The sequence below is a fragment of the Haliotis cracherodii genome, unplaced genomic scaffold, assembly GCF_022045235.1.
Source record: "Haliotis cracherodii isolate W230 unplaced genomic scaffold, xgHalCrac1.p SCAF_4, whole genome shotgun sequence".
NCBI lineage: Eukaryota > Metazoa > Mollusca > Gastropoda > Lepetellida > Haliotidae > Haliotis > Haliotis cracherodii.
Window position 1 is genome coordinate 34,641,412 of NW_027266297.1, and position 19,127 is coordinate 34,660,538.

A 19,127-nucleotide genomic window follows, 5' to 3' on the forward strand; every position below is an offset into this window, starting at 1 on the left:
CGTCTAACTCATTTTCAGGAAAGAAAAGTGATCTCTCCTCATGGCTAGCGCTGGCCTCGTAAGGTATTTCAGATAAAATCTCATCAGCTTCTATGAATATTTTATTATCTTTGTCAAAATGTGAGGAAACTGTTACTGCTGTAGGTTATAAAATGATTAGATCTCTGATCTTTATAGATTATTTCAATATCATATACTGTTCAGTTGCTGTTACTCAGTTAGAATGGTGTAACTACATTTTTTGTGTTGTAACTTGTTTTTTTCCGTTAAACATATTTGAATATTTATGACTTGTTGTTATACAGGTCATATATTTTCGCAAAATGTTTTTCAAAGAATTGAAATGACACTTTCTTGAAATGAAATCGATCTGATGTATGTACCATTAGCCATAAATTTGAAATGTTGGTTTTGCAAAAAGAAAATAGAACTTATGTTGTCCTAAATATCAGGTGGTGAAATATATTGAGTTCCACTCAGATTAGATTGCTTTGAAAGCCATTTTGTGCTTTTACACAGCTCTCAAACAAATGTCACACCCGAAAGGTTTTTGTTTTCAAAATGGAACATAAAAGGAAAACGGCACCAAGCATCTTGACAGCTTCCTTCCACATTGGGATTGAATGATTGGTGCTGCCTTTGAAAAACAAGAGTTAAGAAAAGTGAAAGAAACACCCAACTGATCCATTGCCAATGGGACAATTAATTAAGCAGAAAAACTATGTTATCAAAGAACTGACAAATAATTTTCAAGAAATACATACAAATGGTTATCTTATGTAAAATGAAAGGCATTAGTTGATTTGGTTATTTGGACCACCTGAAGCTTGTTGATGAATGATTCTCTCAAGACGGGGACCAGTTTACAAATACTGGCTCTCTTATCTCTCTAACAATAACAAGCTTTTAACCTAACACAGATTTCCACCAACAAGACCTCTTTGTAATTAACTCTGTAGGTGCTGTGCAGAGACTACCAACAGATTGTTGACAAATATTTGTATATTTTCATCTGCAAACCATGCCACTCTCCTGCCACCGGATTGCTCCCAAGCCATGCCCTGCTCAACTTGCACTGCAAATATATCCATTTTGATTTATGTATATTTGCCCTAGCTTCGATTTCTTACAAGGCAGGAGTCTGTTGTTCTTCTCCAGGGAACTGAGAAGCATCAACCAGAGGTAAGATTAGGTCCTTCAGGACCTGGATGATGTGTTTGAGAGAAGGATCCTGCCTCCCAGTTTGTCAGCTGGTAGAAGAGACAGGAGCAAACCCTGCTTGCAGGTAATGAGGTGTTGTGGCCATGTTCGTGTCAGGATAGTACACCTAGATCAAGATGTTGTTTGCAGATGGTTCTGTCGTTCAACAAAGGTCATGGACTCTTGTTAATTATAGAAGGATGATTAATGTTTTCTGCTGATTTTGTTAAATGTGGAAAATGGATGAATGCTTCAAGATTGGATTCTGGAATATGTGTCATGGGAAATCAAGTTTCAAGTTTTGATAATTGATGGTGAAGAAATATTCTGCAGTTTTGAAAAGGATGTAAACGGTTTGTAAATGTGAGAGATGCAAGATGTTGATGTAAATATCTATATCTGGATAAAACGATGATATAAGATCTATCACCCACGTGCCTGATGCCCTGATTATGTTATTCATATGAATACCTAGAAAACCTATGAATAATGATAGTATACAGTAATCAGTCACAGTTGCATGGTTACTTCTGTGCCTTCCTGTATCTAGTTGTGTGGAATACTCAACAAAAGTGAAAGCTTTTCTATACCTTTCTGGAGTCAGTTGTGTGGAATATATCTAACCAAGTGAAAGCTTTTCTATACCTTCCTGGAAGCACTTGTATGGAATATCTTACCAAGTGAAAGCTTTTCTATCTTGAAGGAATAAAATGTATATGAAATTATTGTATGTTAACAATATGGTCGTCATGCAGGAGACCAGTGTCCAACAGTGTGATTACCGATGGTGCCAGCCATCTTGGAGGTACAGGGAAATATAGATTACCCACATTTTCCTCCCCGGATTTAAATGCATTATTTGACAGGCCGACTAGCAATGGCATAGCATGATTGCTGTCTAGACCCGGCTCTGGTCATAGGGGTGCCACTCAGTAATGCATTCAAGGAAATTAACGGCTCCTTCGACTGAAAATCTTCCCTATTTATTACGAGTATGACTCAAGACTGTACGAAAGTGAATTACAGTTTGCAGCAGCAACCAATATATCTTGAGTCGGTATGATGTTATATGCAGATATGAAGTTGCAGTCAAGATGGATATGATAGAATATACCTACTTTTGGCTTAGGATTTATCTGTCTTGATTTTGTTTAATATTTTAGATCGAAATAGAATATGTGTAGACAAAGATCATGTATCTGAAATGAGCCAACTTGAATAACAATTTTGTTTTGATATCTTAAACATAAGCCAACTTGAATAAGAATTTTGTTTTTATATCTTAAACATAAGCCAACTTGGACAAGCTATTACTGTTTATCTCATTTCATTAAAATCAACACGATATAATTAATTTTTCACAAAAATGTAGCTATTTATGTTGAAGACATATTTTTTGTTGTGACTAAATAAGTTTCAGAAATATGGGATCAAGGGGAATATGTATAAGGATTTAAGGCTATTTGTCAAGTGGTTTGAAGAAAGTCTCTCTCTTTTTGACCTTTCCTTGTCATGGATTGAGAAGAAGAGATTGTAAGGCATGGTTTCTGAGATCATGTGGCCACTCCTATGGGAGCTACATCATTGAACACTGGGAGTATACAGAGCCAACCATTCATTATTTCCAAAGTAATATGGATTGACCGGAATATTGGAAATCAAAGGGATTGGGTCTTCTGCACTCGGTGCACCTCCCTGCACTGCATTATGGGAGTGATTTACCTGCGGCACTCGCAACGATCTGTGAACACTGTCACTCCACCACACTGATGGCTGTCCCTGCCTCGTCAAGTGCTACATAGCAGGAGACGCTTCATGACACTTGGGATTACTGTGACGTCGTTAATGAAGATTTGTAACCAGGTGTACTGCGAGTTCGTCATTCTTGGGAAGCTGTGCTTGGACTCGAGTGGGTCTGTGTGCTCAGGTATTGAGAAGCTGTCATGGTGACTTGCTCTGTTTCTTGAGGATTAGTTATTGGCAGGCTTTGATCGAACAAGGTGGGAAGAGATATGGATCTGATCCTATCGGAAAACAGAAGACTGTGATTTTGAGTTTTCCCTTTGGTCTGGAGGATTTGTGGCTGAGAATAGAGTTCATGATGATGTTGTGTTGAAGATGTTGCGTTGTAGGATGATGTGTTGAGGATGATGTTGTGTTGAAGATGATGTTGTGTTGAAGATGACGTTGTGTTGAAGGTTAGAAGAAGCAACTGTCCTCGGAGTTTGATTATGATTCTTCATTTGTCAGCACCAAACTCAAACTTGTGGGTTTTACCAAGATGGTAAGCTTTTAAAACCTGCATCCTTTTCGGCTTTCCTCACACAATATGCTGGGATATAACTGAAATGATGTTCAAACAAATTCAGTCACTTTTGATTAAATGTTCTTAAGGTGTTGGGAGGTAGCCCTATGGAATGTGCTGCTCAACTCATCGCAAACATCACAACCATTTTACCCACAGTACAGCATGAGTCACATGAGGTTATGGGTTAGAGTTGGTCTTCAGCAACTCATGCTTGCCGTAACGGGCGACTATGCTTGTCGTAAGAGGCAACTAACAGGATCGGGTGGTCAGACTTACTGGTTAATGCATGTCATCATATCCCGATGTTCATGATGTTGATCACTGGATTGTCTGGTCCACACTATTTACAGGCTACCGTCATACAGCTGGAATATTGTTAAGTTAAACAGCTGGAATATTGCGGTGTTAACAAACAGAAATCCAGTGTTAGACTTGAGTAGTCTTTTAAATAATAACTAGATTAATGGGGAAGACTTATATGTTTTCTCTTATCTCGATCAAGGTGCCATACCTCTGAACATGAGAACATTCTTGTGAGGTTTTGTGTCACTATAACACTTATTACATAATGGAAAATCATGAGAATCAACATATTCAAGTGGTTTGTCTGACATAGACCATATTATAGTTGATATATAATTTCTCTCAAAAAGACCTACAGTTGCGGCAGTTTTACTTACACAAGATGCACGGTCCGAATGGCCATTGAATTAATGGCTCAGAATCCCTTACAATAATAATAGCATGACGTCATCATGATGGTTTAAAGCAATGTCGGAGCGGTCAGGTAGCCTAGTGGTTAAAGCGTTCGCTCGTCACGCTGAAGACCTGGGTTCGATTCCCGATATAGGTACAATGTGTGAAGCATATTTCAGGTGTCCCTCGCTGTGATGTTTGCTGGAATATTGCTAAAAGCGGCGTATGACCATACTCATTTAAAGCAAAGTCAGCCAGTGTACACACAATGAACTTCACAAATTGAACATATGATGGGAATGAAATACATGCCTTGTGTAGCAAGCCTACGCATATCTGCAGGGCCATCTCCCATCCTTTAATTGTGTCACTTAATCACAATGTTGTCAAAAAGCTGAGATTTAAGAAATAATCATCTAGATGAAGTTATTAACACTGACGTGATCGCATTCATCTCTTGTATTAATCTGGCATCAAGCACTCGCTTTGATGAAGGGTCTGTGATAAAATTTGAATGGTTAGCGATCCATGCAAATTGTTGATGGAGAATATGAAGATGAGACGTCGAGCTTCATGGTGTCATTTACCGATTAATGATATTGTTTTCCCAGATGGAAATAATGCTTGTTAGTTGATACAGCAAACAGTGACACTAAAGACTACGTAAGCACTGTTTACGGTTGATGTTTGCAGTTAAACAGATGCATGATTTAACACAGGTGGGTGGGCCACAGAGCCTGAAACATTACAGTCAGGTAATGTACATGACCGATCAGCAGTAAGCTGTGTCCTGTGACTAATTCAACTTTGCTTACTCAACAGTTTCCGAGATCAAACGTTTTTATCTGGTAGTACAGTAATACCCTGTTAATCTGAACATTTGAGTTGGAAAGGAAATTCATGAAATTAAACTTTACTTAATCACTTTCAAAGCTTAAGTTTGTTTCTTCAGTTTTAAAGTATGTCTCTATATGTATCCAACTGCCTCTGTGGTCTAATGGTAGAGCGTCCGCCCGGAGAGCGGAAGGTCCGGGGTTCGATAATCTTGGACGAGACATTAAACTCCATTTCACCTCACCTCACCTCTTTATATTTCTGTTGATATCTCCAGCAGTAGTTGTCTTGTCAGTACATTATGGAACCGTATATGCCTCCCAGCAATGACACTTCATTCTACCTCAAACAGCATGTAATTATTGACAATGTGTACCAGTATACCGTGATTTGAAATACTCATGAATCATTATTGCCAATACCCATCACAAGTAATTACATAACACCAGGATGACCTGTGAAGATCCAGGGTAGAATAGGTCTTCAGCAACCCATACTTGTCATAAAAGGTCACTATGCTTGTCGTAAAAGGCGACTAACGGGATCGGGTGGTCAGACTCACTGACTTGGTTGGTGCATGTCATCGATCCCAATTGCGTGGATCGATGCTCATGATATTAATCACTGGATTACCCAGCCCAGACTCGATTATTTACAGACCGCTGTCATATACCAAAAACCAAAAAAACAAAAACATAACACTAGGATGATTCAAATAAATTCTAAATGAATAAAAAAATGAAAACTAATGGTAATGCCCATGATATTGTATACATATACTCAATGTAAGAATTGGGTTGACACTCAGACTCATGTTCCCCTTTATTGCTCAAGTTATTCATGACTAATTATTCAGCAGTGTAATGAAAATTGAAATATGATCCGAGCAGCAGAAGCAAGTAGTAGGCGTCGGTGCTGCAGTAAAAAGCTCAGACCACACTAGGAGATGAGCTGGAACTCCCAGCAACACTGAATTATGTTGGGTAATGGGAGATAAGAAGAAATCCTTCAATTCCATGTTATCCAGCCCGGTCATTTTCTGTGAGACTATCACACTTACTTTAGATCCTATTACCCGGCCGTCGGTACCGTAGTCAATGCAGTAATAACACTAAAGTATGCAGTATCTGTCTGTAATTCCCCTGTCTGAAACCTGTGTTATCACGGCTTCCACCTGCAGATTGCCGCCGGCTTCATGATTGGTATATATTGCCAACGCTTATTTAGAAGTGATATCACAGCATTTTGTGAACTGCTGAGACTTGAATGTGGTTTGTGTGGTGTGAAAAAGGAATTGGATGTGTTTTTGAGTGAAGAAAAGCTGTACGTGCATTTTGGCAGATTTGGCAGTTTTCCTGGAAGCTGAAATGTTTCGTCTTTTTTTTTTAATGTTTATCTATGAAACTAGACACAATTTTCAGAGAGTTGTCTCCCTTTTGCCCTGCTTGCATTTGAATCACCTTTCTAAAACATATCTTTGTGATTAACAGTGACAGATTCATGTGCTTGAGTACATTTGGTCATTCTTCATGCAAAAATGCTATCTACTGTGAATAAACACTATACTACTCATGTTATTACCTGAAACCATCCTCGTATCACAATGGACAGGAATAAATAGAAGCAATATGTCTTTCATATGCCATGGCTTCAGGCCATCCTATGTACAGGCCATAATAAATACAAGTGATATGATTGATTTATACAATGCTATAAGCTATCGTCCTATAACAGGCTGGCAAGTATCTTTAGCTTGGCCGTTATGCCATCTCTAAAGGACATCCGCAATGGAGAAAGTAATATTCAACATGGATAAAACGCTGCTTTGTAGCATCTCTGTGGGGTAGGTACATTGCTGTGTTCAAACTGTAATGTTAGAGCATCATGCAAGATAAACATTTCTATCACTCATGGTTGCTAAAGTTTTCTCAACAAAAAATCGTCTTATCAAATATATATGCTTGTTTCTAAATTCTAGATACCTTTTTAGATGTGGACTTTATTATTATATTTTTTTGCATTTGAATTTCGAGTTAGAGCTGCTCTTTGTTCTTTGGCCTTCAAATTGAGCTGCAATTACAAGGTTTAATCCTTGCTAGAATGTGACAAAAGGTTTTGGATTTGTCTTGTTAGGGTTGTCAATTAAAGTAACTCACCAAATTAGAATATTAAAAATTGCCAACTGTAATTGTAGATTATTTTCCCTGACCAAAATAATCCATAACTCTCCTATTATTTACAAACATCATCCTGAAGACTGTCATGTCTTTTTCTATCTTCCTGTTCTTCTGGGAGACAATGAAGTAAGTAGAGATGTCCCCATGTCATCCCTATATCACATACCTTTAGCATTTAGAAGCACACTATTTATACAAATAATATTTCTCCCCACTGAGCCATTAATGCACCTAAAGGTCAACCTAGTCTTGTGTCTCAGGCAATCTAAATTACAATTGTTCAGAAATCACCGATACTGAGGAACCATTAATTTGAAGATGATGGGCTTGATTATTAAAAACAAAGCTTTTCTTGCAATTCTTTGATCGTTTCATTTGAAATGATTATGATGACATTATCGTTAACCTATTGGTGTTCTCTACAGTCAAGGGCTGTGGGGTACGCGAGTGGATAAGTGGTCACTCATAAAGTCAAAGGTCATGGATTCATTCCTGATATGAGGGTTATGTGTGAAGTGTATTTGGTATGAATTCAGGATAAGATTAGCTAGGTCTTCACAACCTACACTTGTTGTAAGAGATGACTTGATGAATCGGGGTGAAGGTCATGAGATCATGAACTGGGTTTGGTTTCACTTGTTCTGAGGGGTGGTGGGGTAGCCTAGTGGTTAAAGCGTTCACTCATCACGCCGAAGACCCGCCGAAGACCCATCTCAATCATGGTGTCTGGCTGTGAAAAGGTGTTGGTCAAGATTAACCAAGGTCAAATCAGTTGTTTCGATGTTTGTAAAATATGATAATGTCATTGTCACTTACCCAAATTAACAATTCATCTTGAAAGTTTTTGGTTTCCATTTATCTTGAGGTAGACTAAAGGAATGTTACTCCAGTATGATGAAAGAAAATATTTTATCAATTATGGCGAATCTTCACATTTAGCCCATCAGGAACATGAACTTACTGTAGGAAGTGGTGAGTAACAGAACTTGTCAGCTAAACAAAGTCCTCCAGCATTTCTTCAAACAAAATCTGGCACCCCCTGGTGTACGACTTGGACTAAACAATATGTGTAATGTTAGATTGTAGTGGGGACTGCACTGTTAGCTGCTTCAGATCTGTGGAAGGCTGTCTCATAAATTTGAAAATAACATGTTACACCTGCAGCCTACTGTTGATAGTATGGCCATTACCAAGAGGCATGGTGACGCTGTGGCTTGCACTTCAGACATATCCTGATTCAACCCATGTCCAATCAAGCAGTGGTACCATATGACGTGGCAGTGATAGACTTGGTCCTGCATAATGACTGTGGAATATATGTTTCTATGAAAACAACACCAATCTAGATTAAAACAAGTCTAGCCAGCTCTATTCCACATCAGGAAACATGATAGAAGAGAGAAATGTATTGTGTAATAAAAAGGTTTCATGAACTATATTTTAGTCTATGACAGACTAAGAAATATGACTCTTAAAAAGAAATGTTTGAAGTAAAAGTAGAAAATTTCAAAATGTGAGCGAGTGAGTTGGGTATAGTGCCGCTTTGCCCAGTATATCAAGGCTTGTCAGCTTATTGTGAGAGGAAAGCCTGAGTGATACAGGTCTTAGATGTTTAGGAGAAACCCACCAGCATGGGCCTTGTGCTGAAAAACCTAGAAACATAATCACGACAAACTGGGATTTTAACCAACGATTAAATTTTCTTGCATACCCAAAAGGACTAAAAGTAATTGCAGTGCCTTAGACGACTGGGCCACTTTAAAATGTATTTATAGTGCAGAAATATGACTGACATGTGATGAAGTATTTCAGAATATGTATTGGGTGTAGACCTTTGTAGATATGTAATTGCAGCTGTTCAAAATGTGAGGTGTGTGAAGATTCTTGCCCTGGGATTGATTCATCCTGGTGGTCTGTTTATTTTTGGATAAGAATACATGTAAACAATCGAGAAAATTTTAAATAGTATAAGACAAGTAGAACCTGAGGTGTAAAAGTATGAATGTTGTACCTAGTAAACATTTGGGTCACAACTCCTGGAGCAGACGCCAACTGATGTCATGCAACAGGGGGTTGCAGCCCGGTGTGATTGTTGCCGATTGGCTATGATTTGATAGAGGAAAACTGGACTCATTCAGTCATTGCGGCACCCGGCCTGCAGGTAATGTAATTAGCTCACGGTATAATTGTGTTATTATCAGTGGCACATCTCTATCAGCATGCCTCGGTTTTTTTCTACAGACATTCTCTGGCATTTTCTCCAAGATAAGCTTTAGGCCTGGACAGATAATCTCTTTTCTCTATTCATAGGACTATACCGGCACGGGACAGTGATCCATGTGCTCGCTGTACATATAGCATGTTATTTATCTGCCTGTGTTGAAATCTGCCGATCTGGTTTGGTTTGCTGCTTGATTGTGAAGTCCATGTAAATGATTACATAAGATTTTCACTGAACTGAAAGAAATCATGTATTCATGTCAAGGAGAGCTGTGAACTCGGCAGGGGTCATGGGTGGCCCAGTTGTATAAAGTGCTACAATTCTCTGTGCCAATAACCAATGATGAGGGGTTTGAATCCCATTTTCACCCAAGCTTGCAGTTTCACCAAAGTGGTAAACATAAAATGCCTGCTTCACTTTGGTTTTCCCACATCAAGCTGACACACCATGATATAACTGAAATAACGTTCCAAGTCAAGCTCACTCAATCAGAATTTGAAGGCCCTGTGAAGATCTGGGTTAGAATAGGTCTTCAGCAACCCATGCATGCCATAGGAGGTGTCTGTCAGGATCAGGTGGTCAGACTCGCCTGACATGGTGCATGCATTTCATTGTATCGCAATTTTGAAAATCGATGCTCATGATATCCATCACTAGATTGTCTGGTCCAGCCGCCATCATATACCCGGAATATTGCTTAATGTGGCACTAAACAACAAACAAACAAGCAGAATCTGAAGCATGGAAACAGAGTTGAAACAGAAAACAAAACATTCTTTAGATTCTGATTCTGAGGTTTTACAGGTTCCAAGTCCCTCTCCTTGTGTTACTGTGGACTAAAAGGAGTATCCTTCTGGTTAGAATGAGGGACATCTTTTGGTCTTAAAGTTTACAAGGGGCACGGGTGGCCCAGTCGTCTAAGGCGCCGCAATTCGCTGTGCAGAGTTGCGTCCCTTGGACATGCCAGAAACCTATGATTGCGGGTTCAAATCCCGTTACGCCCCGATAATGTTTCTAGGTTTGTCAGCACCATACCCGTGTTCGTGGGTTTCACTGAAGTGGTAAACGTCTCAGACCTGCATCACTTTGGGCATTCCTCCCACATGAAGCTGACATGCCGTGATATAACTGGAATACTGTTAAAAGCGACGTTAAACCCTACTCACTCACTCACTTATAGTTTACAAACAGTGTGGATGAAGATTTGATGTTGCTGGTGTATTGCTGACTGATGATCACAATCACACTCACTCAATACACTTGAACAACTAAACTGAATGCATCACAATCGCACTTTATGTAATCTTTTGTCGTTTCATCATACATTTTTCATCTAGATCCAAGCCACTTGTTTTGATTCAGAAACCTTCTTGTTTCTGCAAATAACAAGCTGATCAATAGTAATTAAATGATCTCAACACTTAATGTATTGTTTTACTTGTTTATTGGGTACTGTGTGGCTAGAAATGACTTCAGTCTAAGTGGCTAGCATTAAAACTCAGCCGTTTCGGAAATCACTATTATAGATTTCAAGTCTCATCTATCTTCTGCTTTGAACTGTCACATCAAATTTGGTCCCCCATAGTGAGACCAAAGATGTGATAGAATTAGCGCACATGGTTTTCTCTTTCTACCAATATTTCTTTCATCGATCTCCAGCCAATGAATTTTGTTGCAGCTGAAATGATTCTGTCAATACAACATTTTGGGTTTTCAATCAGGTGTATTTTGAAGGTTGTTGGAAATTTGCATTTTGAGGAGACGGTAATTATTGGTTTGCATTTCTATAGTTTTGCTTGATGCCTCTGTAAAGAAATGGTTTCTGTCATGGGGTCTACATTTTTTCCATGTCAGAATTCAGCCGACCAATGAAAAGCCAGTATGAGTCACCATTTGCTTTGGTGAAAACGACAATTTGTCACCTGAGAATAAAAAAGGGAATTAAAATATAAGGCTTGAAATCAGATTGGACAAATTTGATACCCTTGTTCCAAACAAGTCCTTGGAACAAAGCACGCTGCATCTGTCAAGATAGTATTTCTGTTTTGATTGGATTAGATGGTTTTGAAAGATGACAGATTCTCATAATACCAAAAAAAACCCAATGAAATAACAATCCAGTATTATTAACATGTTTAGATCTATTTTATTGCTATGGGAAACTATGACTCAATTAGGTTTAAATGAGGTATGATCCTATACCACTGTGTAGATTGATTCTCATGATGTTGATCACTGGACTGTGCAGTCCAGACTTGATTATTACAGACTGCTGTCATGTAGCTGGAATATTGTTGCATGTGGCTTTTAACAACAGACAAACATAACTTTAATGTAAATGTAATGATTCAGACTCTCGTGTATAATATAGGTTAGTCACTGACTGTTTCCTTCCTGATTATGAGAGAGCTGTCTAAGTTCTCTTGAGAGTCTGTGTGAAAGGATTTAGTAAGTACATATCATTATGATATAGAATCAGCCAGTTATTGTTGAGGATGTCATGTACTCGTAGGTATAACCCAAGCTCAGTCACGCTAGCTTAGAACTGTGTGCTCTGTGACGTTCACCACCACAATATGTAAGTCTGTCTCAGCAATATTCCAGCTTTATGATTGTAGTCTGTAAGTAATTGAGTCTGGACCAGATAATCCAGTGATTGACATCATGAGCATGAGATACAATGACATGCATCAACCCTGTCAGCGAGCCTGACCACCGATCCCTATAAGTTTACTGTGACAACCATGGTTTGCAGAAGACCATTTATGACCCAGGTCTTCATGAGTGTTTTTTTGTATTTATCACTACCACTATAAAAAGGTATACAGTTGCTTTTGTTGGTGAATAGCCTGTGCCAAAATATTGTGGAGTCAAGTTGCCCAGTCTTTTTTTCATATTTATAATACATTTTAGTGTAAATATGTTGACTATTGTCAGCTTACCAGAATAAAAGATAGCTGACTGAGGTTTAAATTACCACTATGAAAATCATGACTGTACTACATACATAAACATGGTGTAAGTAAAATATTATCACACACGAGCTAGAGGTAATAACAGGTTTGGGGCTGGACAATCTTTGCACCTTGAGTGGAGTTAGTAAAGCCATGCTAGAGTCTGAATACCAAATGAGAAAGGTTCCCAAACGTGATGACAGGTTGTTTAGACGTCCTTCAGTTAGTCATTAGACCTGGCTTGTAGCAAGGATGCAGGGATAGATAGCCTGAGATAAGTTGTGCACCTAGCATGACCAGTATTGAAATTGGCACTAGTCCTGTTGTCCTTGCCAAACTGTCCAAAAGTTAAGGTACCTGAAGGACCAGTAGAAATTTGCCCTTTTTAGGAGTTTTGCTATATGTTATCATTATAAGGACTAGTGGGCTTAAAACTGTTAGTTCCTATCGCTGAAGAACAGCATTCCCTCCACTGATGGGCTGGCACTTACTTTTACATAAGGAAGTTTAAGCGGAACATAAACACAAGTTTAGATTTTTAGGGAGAATACCGTATATCTCTGTGTATAAGGCGAGTTTTTCGTACCTAAAATGAGGGGGCTAAGAAGGGGGGCCGTCTTATACACGGAGTCGAAGATCTCACATTTTTTTCCACTGGCGATGTCAACCGGCGTCCGATAGCCAGCCCAGCATTTGACAATAAAACTTCGCATTTCGTCCTAAATAACTGTTCCAATAACTATTTCCATACATAAACATGATTTGTATCTCTTTTCCTTGAATAAAGTTTAATAATTTCTGCAAATAAAGTTGAAATGACCCTCGCCTCGATGCAGATTGTCAAACCACCTGACACGGTAAAACAATCTACATCCGTGAGCAGAGAGCCGGAAGTACCGGTAAGCATTTGCATATTGCACATGTGACCTAACATGTGATAACTGGTGAAGCTGAAATCAATTCCCGCTGTTTTTAAAGTTGTATTAACAAGTGTTGGAGACGGTGTGTACAAGTGAGTGTGGACTAAACACGCTGAATGTGAAGCAAACATAAGCCTAGTTAGTTACAACATAGTTAATTGGCGATTAAATTACTCACCATTGTCTCTTATATGTTATTACTTCATAAATGAATTTTATTTTACGGGCAACAATTTGGTGTCGTACTGTGTAAACACAAAATGGCGACGTGTGCTGGAGTTACACACGCGACCTATCATTGTAGAAAAAAAACAACGCAAGATAAACATATTTTTATTGCATATATAAGGTTTGTGTGCGCACTTGTGATGTGTGCGAAATACGCATCAGTCAGAAAGCGCACGTTAAATCTCCAAAGTAACTAACTAACTAACTAACTAACTAACTTGTGATGTCCGTGTGCGAAATACGCTACAGTCGGAAAGCGCACGTTGAATCTTCTATATCAGTCAGACTTGTGATGTGTTTCATTCCCGGGCGCCTTATACAGGGAGTATAGGATTTTGGGGTGATTTTTAAGGCGTGTACAGGGGGGTCGTCTTATACGTAGGGTCGCCTTATACACAGCGATATACAGTAGGTTCACATTGCTTGAAATTGTCTTTTACAAGAGATTATGTCATTTACAAGGGATTGGGTGGCTGAACATTGTCACTCTGTGACCAAATGTGTGTCCTACCCTCAGAATCAGGCTCTACAGCTGCTGTGATGTGGTAGTTATGATCTTCACTCACTCATCTACGTTAGTTTTAACATGAATGTCTAGTTTTTCTTCAAGTGAAGAATATTGATAAAAATGGCATACAAACTATACTAACTTATATCTGAGATATCCTGAAATTGGATTCTGCTTAGGAGATAAGGCTTGGGTGAGATCAAGCAATATCTACATTGTAGATAACGCTCCAATGAAATTGCCCCACAATGCTTTGCAGACCATTGTGACATCATTGGTTACCATGACGTCGGCAAGCCTTGGAGTTTTTCCACTTTCATCAATTATGTTGATATATTTGATATCAAAAGACACTACATCCAAGCAGAATAGGTAACATTTTAAGTAGCATGATAACTAAACCTACTCCCCTAAGACTATGGCAGTGTCTGACTCTGGAACAATTAAACATGACGCAACTGCCTTGAAATACTAAGACGCAGTACACTGCAGCATTGAACTGATTCACTCATTGCGATTTAAAAGTCTTCATTTGTATACAACTCCATTAAGCCTAATCAGTGATTGCCACACCTTTCCAAGATGTTTGGACGATTAACGGATCAGGTCCAGAGACTATTTCATACCTTGCTATCACAAACCGTTAAAGGATGCACGCCTCATCGCACTGATGCAGTGTTGATGGTGAGAGGTTGATTGAGGCTGAGAATTAGTCAGGAAAACGTTTATTGATTGAAATTGTGTCCACCTGACCAGGCAAGAATAGCTCATGGTCAGTCGGTCATTGGATGAACACAGACTCCACACTTATTGAATAAACATCATTTATGGAGCTTGAAAACGGAAACTGTGACTTGGTGTGATAGGGTTGGATAGTCGGCTTGGATCCTGTTTGTGGATGGATCCCTGACAGGGGGGATGATACGAATGCTATGGTGAGTCATGATACATAAGCGATGAGCTCTCATTAATAGTGTATGGATGTCATAATGCCTGGATACCAACCTGCCTGGTAAAAAGAGTTCTTCTTTCTTATACTGCAGGAATGTTAAAGGCAGCAAAAGAATTCTCCAGATATTTAAAATGATATGAAAAGTGACCTTTTGTTTCATTTGGATTTGACTGCCAATTTTCGATTGTTTTTGAGAAGTTTGTTAGAGCCTGGGATTAAAACCCAGCTGATCCTGATAAGGGAGGCAACTCTGTAGTAGTAAGTAACTCTGCATGGCACATAGCAGCACTGTGGATCAGATTGTCACTCATGACTCTACAATTTGTATGACAAAGTCTGAGCCTTTAATTGTGAACATCCGGTCAAGAATTGGTCTTTATTGTCGAAATAGGTGACTCACAGGATTGGGTGTCAGGCTTGCTGACTTGCTCCCAGTTGTGTACATCAATACTCTTGATGTCAGTCACTGGATTGTCTGGTCTGATTACAGACTGATATCAAGTATTAAACAACAAACACAACAAACTACTAATTTATACCTCTGTATTAGGGTTGGGATGAGTCCAAATTTACTACCCGGGTACCCACATCCCTACTTCCCGACCCTACCCGAGTCCCCGCTGTTGGTGTCAAGAGATAGACCTGTACAAAATGTCTGATTGGGAATAATTTGACAGTAGCCCTGGCAGAATGTATTTAGATAGACGTATAAAACAATGTGGTCATGCATACCCTGAAGTTGACTGAAGTTTTAGCTTTGTTCAAACATATATAAGTCAGAAGGAACTTGTTCATAATCATTAAGAAATGCAACATTAGAGACTTAAAATTGTTGTGTAACCATGTAGTTATGTAGTGATTATTTGTCTTGAAACAATATATCACGTGACTAACCCCGGGTTCCGGGTAGCCCTGTGGGTACCTGTCCCAGCCCTATTCTGTATCAACTATTCTAATAGGCATTGTTATTTTCCAGCATTTTCCATCATAAATTCAATCTTTTACAAATGTAGTTTGAAAGTGCCAGTGTCATTTTGAGACAAACGTCCTATTCTTCTGCCTTCAATGTATGTGATGTCTAATGGCAGAGTCATCTTGTTTATTGTTTTTAAACCGAAAATAATAACATCATATCATTGAAAAATCAATCTCTTCATCCTCGGCAAATCCATGCAACTGTATAATGTCCGACTTAACATTCATCGTTGTGCTGGAAAGGAGATGAAAAAGCCATGACGGAAGATGAATTCTGTATGTAAATGCTTCCATAGCCGACGGCAGAAGAAGTTCCTGCTCAACGATATTGTCGTTGAATAACGAGGCCACTCAGCTTAAGCAGCACATTGCCATCACTAACCTATGATTTTGTCTTCAATTACAGCACAGTCTGATCATGGACTGGGTAGCTTGGCACATTGGAGAAGTATTTGCCCCATCTGTCTTAGTCCGGGCCTAGTCCACTTAGTACGGCAGTGGCAGCCATTTTGGCGATTTGTCACATGGAGATGTATTGGACAAACATAGGGCTGTAATGGATTGTCAATCCTAAGTTGCAGCCGTGTCTTTTGTACAAGCACATATCGATGGCATTGTATGATTGTCCATTTTGTCCACTCTCCTTTCAAAAAAGCGTGATTGTGTTTGATTCACCTCTTTGTTTCACGTTATCGCCATATTTAAAATCCGACTTGACAGGTTCTTTACCATTTATCAGTTCATGAAAAAAACAAAGAACTGTTAGATTTGAAAGTGCATTAATATGTCTCATGTAATTGATGATATGATTAATAAGCATGCAGGTTAATTACCATATCTTTACTGAATGAACGTTTGTGATGGTATTATTTCGACATTAGAATGGTATTTATTCAGACATTTGTGATAGTATTTATTATACTACTCAACATATGAGTGTCCAGACAGGGCCGAAATGTGACTGATCACTGGGAGAAGTCGTCTAACAAATAGCATTCAATATTGCCTTGGAACTGACCCAATTTCAGCATCATTACAAATGATAAGTAATTTATACACCGTCCACTTAAGCTGTATAAGCTTTGTTACAGTATGAAATATGTCAGTATCCCTATCAAAAGTCATATGGATTAGAGATTTATGAATCATGGCATGGTATAATGAGGTAGGCCAGTGATGTATATACCTCTCTGATGCAGATTTTCCGAGTTTGAGTCTGGTAACAATACCACTGTTTGTGTGAATTCATATTTAATCTTACCATGAAATGGCAGCTGTTGAGGTTGTGTAAACCTGTGTCTATGTTTTAAAATTATTACAGATGAACCTTTGTCGTGAGTGCATCAAATATACATGAGCCTAAGTTATGTACAGGAGACATTCTACCCTTCTGTGGTTACCATAGACACTGTTTAAAAGTCAGCCTGTCAAATCAATATTATTTGCAGTATTTTTAAGACTTACTCTGGTAACCCACTGTGGTGGCAGTGATAATGCTTTTGAATTGCAAATAAGTTGAACATCGTGCCAGGGACAGGATTCATCATAGCTAGCTGCAGGGACTGTGGGTGGAGGATTTCATTTGCTGCAGGATATTATACACAAGGATTTATCAGCTTGGTGAGTTTGTAAAACCGCGCTGTTTCTCTGTGATGTTTGTCTGCATACATTGTATCTCTTGTGGCGCTGACGGATCCAGAGGGTCGGGGTTGCAGAGGGTGCACATCCATATCTTTTCAGATATCTTACGTTAACCACGTCCTCACCCTCACCCCTGGGTATCATGTGCACACAACCCCCCATTTTGCAAAATCCCCGATCAGGCTCTGTGTTGTGTTTAGAAATGGCTTTCCCTTGGCTTATGTTGCGCGGATGTAGAATAATTGCAAATAATTTTGAAGTTTGAAGGTTTCCAGAAGGTTTTTTGAATCATGCATGCGAACAACATATGCATCATGGGAAGGGGTTTTGCTAGAGGCAGATAACCTTAAGATATTTCATAAGCATTTCTATTCGTATTATGAATTTCTCTTTATCATTAATTAATTTAAAATTCTTGAGGATCTGTGGGTGGTTGGTAAGTAATATGGATATCTGCGTGAAATCACCAAATCTGAAACACCTGTAATTTTTATCTTTCTCTGAAGTAGGGTTCACTTTGTAATGATTACTTTCTTTGTAAATTAATGAATTATATATGAATGTTGTTGCTGTCTTTTTAAAAATAATTCTTCTTTTTTTCTCTCCTGCTGTTGCCAAGCCTTTTAAAATACACCATTGCAGTGAACTGGTACTATTTTAAGATGAATCAGTCAGTCTGAGTGTATATTGTGAGTCTTTGAAATCCAGTTATTGGGATGTGTAGGATTTGTGTGCTGATCGTGAGATACAGAGGTCCTTACCAGGTATCGATGTGTACCTACATCATTCCGAGGAGCCACTTGGGTCGTTGCTTCATGGGAGGGTAGCCTCATAGTCAAAATTGGCCTGATTAGCTTGTTGTGATTCTCAGGTGGTTTGCATCGATATACCATTAGTTCATTGCAAACTCTGCCAGGTCATTTGTCTTGATCAGACAGGAATGGTTACGGAAATGGCTAATGGAAAACCTTGGTATTGATCGAGAGGGCTGGAAAAGGGCTGCACAGGATGGTGAGCGTTGACATGGAGTGGGTCGGGAAGGGTGATGGGGGAAGGGATGTCTGGGAGGCTGGTAAGGGGGAGGAGGATGGGGAACTAGGCATTTGGGGGACCTTCTGTAGCATGACAGTGGCAGATCGAAGGTTGGACTTAAAAAGGAGCTGGACTGTGATGGGTTACATATAAGACATTCATTTGTTGTGTCGGGGATTGAAGTTGGTGAGGGTTTGTTGGGATGGTTTTATATGTACTGGCATAGTGAGGGGTGCGGGGATACTTTTTCTTTTTCGAGGTTAACGGTTGGGTATTCGATTGACAGTCAATCCGACTACCAATATTGGGGTACCTGGAGGAAAGACAGTGTGTCAATGTGGGGCTTCTTGTGGACAATCTGACTGTCAAAGTGAGGCATCGTTTGGACAATGTGACTGTCAGTGCAGGGCTTCTTGTGGACAATCTGACTGTCAATGCAGGGCTTCTTGTGGACATTGTGACTGTCAATGCAGGGCGTCTT

The 19,127-nt window shown here is 39.2% G+C and overlaps 1 protein-coding gene across 9 annotated transcripts in view; it reads left to right on the forward strand.

Moving 5' to 3' along the window:
* Nucleotides 1-19,127, forward strand: part of LOC139480537 (receptor-type tyrosine-protein phosphatase delta-like) — a 396,576-nt gene that overhangs the window by 123,924 nt on the left and 253,525 nt on the right. Inside the window, exon 2 of one of the 9 annotated variants that reach the window (XM_071263630.1) lies at nucleotides 19-63. The exons of the other annotated variants lie outside the window; for them this stretch is intronic. The gene's annotated coding sequence lies outside the window, so the exon portion shown is untranslated. The remainder of the gene's footprint in view (nucleotides 1-18; nucleotides 64-19,127) is intronic. 9 annotated transcript variants of the gene reach the window in all.